Genomic DNA, 6,387 nt, shown 5'->3' with positions numbered 1-6,387 from the left:
ATCAAGAAATCATTTTGAGGGACGCCTAGGTGGCTCTGCGGTTGAGAGTCTGCCTTTAGCTCAGGGAATGATCCTGGGGTCCTGGGATTGAGTCCTGCATTGGGCTCCCTGCGAGAAGCCTGCTTCTCCCTCTGCCTATGTCTCTGCCTCTCTCTCTGTCTCTTATGAATAAATAAATAAAATCTTTAAAAAAAAAGAGAAATAATTTTGACTTTCAAGTCTTATTATTTAAGAAATATATTTCTTAAGGCTATACCTGCCTATGATGAATCTGGACAAAGTAAATTGAAAACCTCTGGAAAGGATTCACCATTCTAGATACCATTAAGAACATTTGTGGAGCACCTGGCTGGCTCTACCCAGTTGGTAGAATATTTTGACTGTGACTACCTTTAATGAACAGAAGCATTTTAATCTTGACACTTTCCAATTAGTTTCCCTCCTATGGTTTTTGGGTATGGTATTTTGGGTCTTATTTTAAAAGTCCTTCCTAATGTAGGATATATACTTTAGGGAGTTTTAAGAACTCTGTAATTTGAATTCTATTAGAAAGCTTTAAAGAGCTTTGCTTTCCTTGACACTTGATCTCAATATTGTGAGTTCAAGCCCCATGTTGGGTGTAGAGATTATTAAAAAAAAAAAAAATCGTGATTCATGGAAAATGGTCAAAATATCAATATTCACAGGAATTTGGAAGAAGTGGATTCCAACCTTCATGGATGATTTTGAGGGCTTCAAGACTTCAGTGGAAGAAATAACTGCAGATGTGGTGGAAACAGCAAGAGAACTAGAAGTGGAGTCTGAAGATGTGATAAACTGTTGTAGTCTCATAGATGAAGCATTGCTTCTTAAGAATGAGCACCGAAAGTGACTTCTTAAGATGGAAACTACTGTTGAACATGCCGTGAAGCTTGCTGAATGACAACAAAGGATTTAGAATATTATATAAAGTTAGTTGATAGAAGAGAGGCAGAGCTTGAGAGAATTGACTCCAATTTTGAAAGACATTTTATTGTGGGTAAAATGCTATCAAACAGCACTGCATGCCAGAGAGAAATTGTTCATGAAAGGAAGAGTGGATCAATATAGCAAAATTCATTGTCTTATTTTAAGAAATTGCCACACAATCACCTTAAACCTTCAGCAACCACCACCCTGATCAATCAATAGCCATCAACATCGAGGCAAGACCCTCCACCACAAAAAAGACTGTGATTCACTGAAAGCTCAGATGATGGTTAACATTTTTTAGCAATATTTTAAATTAAGGTATGTACATTGTTTTTTTAGATGTAATGCTACTCACACTTAACAGACTGAAATATAGCATACAAATAACTTTTATATGTACTGGGAAATCCAAAAATTCATTTGATTGTATTGGGATATCACTTTAGCACAGTGGTCTGGAACTGAACATGAAATATCTCCAAAGAATGGCTGTATTACATTCTGCCCATAAAAGATTTCTTGTTCTCCCCAGTTATAGAAATATCATCTTCTGGGTTAGGAAAAGAAAATTTAAATACAGGAAATATGTGAGAATCTGGTTTTTGCAGTGATATGATATGAGATCCCCTTACTGGTTGCATGTCCCAAGAATGTAAAAGAACATGTGATTTCACATTGTTCCCTGTTTAATGTAGTGGGCTTTAAAGTGACAGAAATGAAAACGAAAAACAGCCATTTCCCTTTCAGAGTTTTGAACTAATTTGGAAATAGACATAGGAGTTAGACAGGTCACCAAAATATTAACTATACCAACGGTGAAGCTGGACTAATAAATATGACTTGACCTAGGGCCACAATTGGGATTTCTAGTGCTTCTCTCCAAATCTAGAGCTTAGATACTTCCTCTGCCATCCCCAAAACATAGTCTGCAAAGCACAGCCTGCAAAGTTATCTGACTGGGTGTAAAGAGAATCACAACCTCACATAAAATGGACACTAATCATAGGTAAAGAGACTGATGTTCAGATCTGGATCTAGAAGACAGGAATGGCCCCTGACCCCTGTGTGTTTAGCACAAAAATTCTAGACCATAATACAAACACTGTGGACTGATAGGTCCAAAGGAGAAGGAGGAGGAAATATCAATCCATCCAAGAAATCAAAAGTGAAGTCATAGGCCATATGCCTGCCTTAGTGTAAAAATCCAAATCCTCTGCCCATAAGGAAAGAAACTGGTTATTATTCTCTTAGCACATGATTAACTCATAATTTAAAAGTCTCATATCAAGAGACCTCTGTCCCCATGGTAATCAGAAGTCTGTCTCTCCCTGGATAATTCAGAGAAATTCCCAGAGAAGAGGAAAATCTGGGATGGGATGTTAAAAAGGAAGAACATAAAGCTGTATCCCATTTTCTTAACTTGACATTCTCCCTGTGAGGAATACAAGGAACTTCTCTCATTGATAAATTTAACATGGGAAAAGACAAATCTGTTTCTTTCATAGCTTTTGGGAAACAGTGTTACTCATTTAAACATGAATCCACCTTGTCTTATCAGAGCCAATAAAATATGTGTCAGAGACAGAAGGAACTAAGTGGATTTAGGGAAGTACTAACACAGTAAAGGTAAATTCCCCTGAGATCCTAAATACACAACCAAACTGTTAATACTGCATAACAGAAAATGTTACCCACTGGAATAAATTATTATTCAAATTTTACCAACTATTAAAATTTAAAAACTAAGCGTCACAAAAACTGTGTTTTGAAGTTGAATACGGGTTTTTAATGTATATTAAATGTTTATGCAGAAACAATGCATAATAACTATGTTTACAAAAAAAATTTACCAATTTTGTAGCATGACTTACTTATACCAACCTAGAAATCTTATAAAAAGTGAAATAAAAATTAATACCACCAAATCTGAAATCACTGTATGATGTTTAAGGACATTAGGAGGATTTAAGCAAAAGAATTCCAGCATTAAATGGTCCAAATATCCCCAGTCTGTATATAATTAAAGAAGAAATCAAAATTAAAAACTATGTAATAATAAATGTCAAATACATCAGAGAAATAAATAGGCTCTCTAGACTGGAGTATGTTATGTTAAGACTTGTGGGACATGGCCAAGAGTATCCACTATACTTGTTCTTATTCCTAAACAACAATAGTAGTAGTATTTGTTCCTAACCAGCAATAAAATAAAAATAAATTAGCTAACAATCAATATAAGAGACTAAAAAAATTACTACATTATAAATCTAAAAGTAATGAAAGCAATGACTAATAATAAAAGAAGTTAATGAAATAATGAATACCACCAATAATAAATCATCAAAAGCAGCAAAAACAGTTTTTAAATGTATAATTTCTGGGGGATAGTGAAGGTGTAAGGAGAAAATTTTGTCTTACATTATATAATCCTCCATATGGAAACATAAATACCTTGGAGGCACCTGGGTTGCTCAGTGGTTGAGCATCAGCCTTTGGCTCAGGTCGTGATCCTGGGGTCCTGAGATTGAGTCTCACATCAGGCTCCTCACAGGGAGCCTGCTTCTCCCTCTGCCTATGTCTCTGCCTCTCCCTCTGTCTCTCATGAAAAAATAAATAAAATCTTTTTTAAAAAAAGGAAATATAAATACCTCTAAATGTTTACCAATGAGGGAACTCTTAAATTACAATCTGTATTATAAAATTATATTCAATATTTTAAAAGAATGAAAAAAAATAAAAAATAATAAAGAGAATGAGATCATTCCAAATGAACTACCATACGCTAGGTTTTCTAATTTCATCATGCACATTCCAACTTTGGGTTTGTTGTCACGTTCATATACCCACTCCAAAATTTTCTTAATATGTGTTTAAATGATTCTAAATAAATATTTACATTTTCTAAATATATGTTTAAATCTTAATATATTTTTCACTTGAAAGAAGAAAAAAGAAACCCTGATATTTTAATAGTACTATCTGTGAAATCATCAGTTTGATATGTTGGTTAACAACTACATTTTTTCAAAGTTCTTTTGCCAGTAATAGATAAGGAAACTGAAACCCACCCCTTTGAGTGCCCTAAGTGAGCCTGTTTCTCTGAGTAGGACTTGACTTGGACCCATTTAGCAAAGTCCTTTCTGATTAGTGACCAGCCAGCTTCTGCCCAGAATGTCTACTCAGATTGGGCTGATAGAGACCATGGCCCTTATGGTTGGACTAGCCAACTGAAAATCTGTAAGAGGCAGAGTAACAATGAACAGAGATGGCTAAATGACACCAAAGCAGCTCCCCACTTTCCTTTTTATGAATGAGTATTATAAATTCAGCAAGAGATATTGATGGAAAATAAATCAAGAGCATACAATTGTCTCTAATTCCATGGACGTCCTTTTTCAAGACCCACAAAGCATCACTTCTTTCTGTGCTACCAGAACAAGTAGAGGGGGACTGTTAAAATATTAATCTATTTTCTTTAAAAAAAATTTTTTTTTATTGGAGTTCAATTTGCCAGCATATAGCATAACACCCAGTGCTCATCCCGCCAAGTGCCCCCCTCAGTGCCCATCACCCAGTCACCCCAACCCCCCGCCCACCTCCCTTTCCACTACCCCTTGTTCGTTTCCCAGAATTAGGTGTCTCTCATGTTTTGTCACCCTCACCTGATATATTTTCACTCATTTTCTCTCCTTTCCCTTTATTTCCTTTCACTAAAAATATTAATCTATTTTCATGGAGCTCCATGTGCCCAGGTCTTACAGGGAGATTTCCCAATTCCTCTAGGAGAAATGAAGCATCTCTCTTCCAGCTTTATAACCAAGAGCTTCCCAATTCTATAAAGGTAGTAACAGCACCTCCTCAGATATCATAAATACCAAAGAGGATCTGAGTCCCTCACGTTTCTCCAACATTTCAAAGGTTTTGAACAAACCTCTGTTCAGGCATTATAATATGTCATTATTTGGGGTTAAAATGATAACCATTCACTAAATCAGTCAGTCTATCAGTCAAAAACAGTTTTCTGAACACCAATTCTATGGGATGGGTGCATGCTTAGTTTGTTTGAAGCCCCCCCAGGCTAGAATTCAAGAAGTAGGGAGTAATAGAAGAGAGGTCAGCAAGGGAACCAGGGTAAGACTGCCCCAGATATATTTCTTAATGCCCAGCCCCTATCCCCTCCAAGTAATCACATTTCCCTGGAGTTTCCAGTATAACAGCTCCATTCTGTATCTTATACAACATATTTATTTCATAAATGTAAAATTACCCCATAATATTCCTGTGGGAATGGAAGGATGATATAGGATGCTGTCTAAGAGGGCAAAGTCTGGGTACATGTGATAAAATGCCTCTTGTAAGGATGTTGCTTATTCAGAATGCAACATAGTTATCCTCCTACTGAAACTCTTAATTTAAAGGTATTTTTCTGGTCTTCTATTTCCAATTCTTTTTGGATTTCTGATGAGTTCTGGTTCCTTATGCTTTAGAATTAGACATAATTTTATCCATCACTATAATCCTTAATCTGATCCCCTTTATCCTTTTTTTAAATCTTATATTATTTGCCTTATAAAGCCATATTGCTTTACTGTGGAATAATTAAATCCATAGGCTTTGGGGCAAGAATGTTGTGTTCAGATCCTGACTCTGCCATTTACTAGGTGTGTGATCTTGGCAAGTTACTAAAACTGTGTGCCTCAATTTTCCCATGCATAAAAGAAGAAAATAGGCATATTTCCCTTAAGAGAATTACAGTGAAGATTAAGTGAGAGAATCTTTGCCCTAATAAACACTATATAAATGTTAACTATTAAAATTATTCACTCTATCTCAATAATAATTAGCATATGTAAGACTCTTTTGATACACTTGTATAAAACATATTCTATTCATTCTTTACTGAACAGAATTTTTTAAAAATTTACTCTAATAACTATCAAATTTTCCCTAATTTGCCACAGTTTTTAAATTTTTAAGTAAGGGGTGCCTGAGTAGCTCAGTTGGTTGGGCAACTGACTCTTGATTTTGGCTCAGGTCCTGAGATTGAGCTCAGCAGGGAGTCTACTTGAGGATTTCTCTCCCTCTCCCTCTATGCCTCCCCCTGCTCATGTGCTCACTCCCCCTCTCTCTCAAATAAATAAATACATTTTAAAAAAATAAAATAAATTTTTAAGTTAGGTTTCAAGGCCATCTTACTTAATTTGGTGTTGTTTACATTTAATAATCTTACATTCTCTTCCATTATTTATACTCTTGCTAAATAACCTAAATACTTATTAAATCCCTCTGTAAAACTGAATAACAACATTACCATTATTTTTTCTATTCATTTCACTATAAAATTTTATGAATTTTCACATTGTACTATACAGAAAATACATAGTGTATGTATACATGCAGGAAATCAACTGGAATTAGAAAGTACAGAAAATATAT

This window comes from Vulpes vulpes, chromosome 3 (assembly GCF_048418805.1).
Source record: "Vulpes vulpes isolate BD-2025 chromosome 3, VulVul3, whole genome shotgun sequence".
In the NCBI taxonomy this organism is placed as follows: domain Eukaryota; kingdom Metazoa; phylum Chordata; class Mammalia; order Carnivora; family Canidae; genus Vulpes; species Vulpes vulpes.
The sequence above is the reverse complement of the archived record's forward strand: the minus strand, read 5'-3'. Positions refer to the sequence as shown.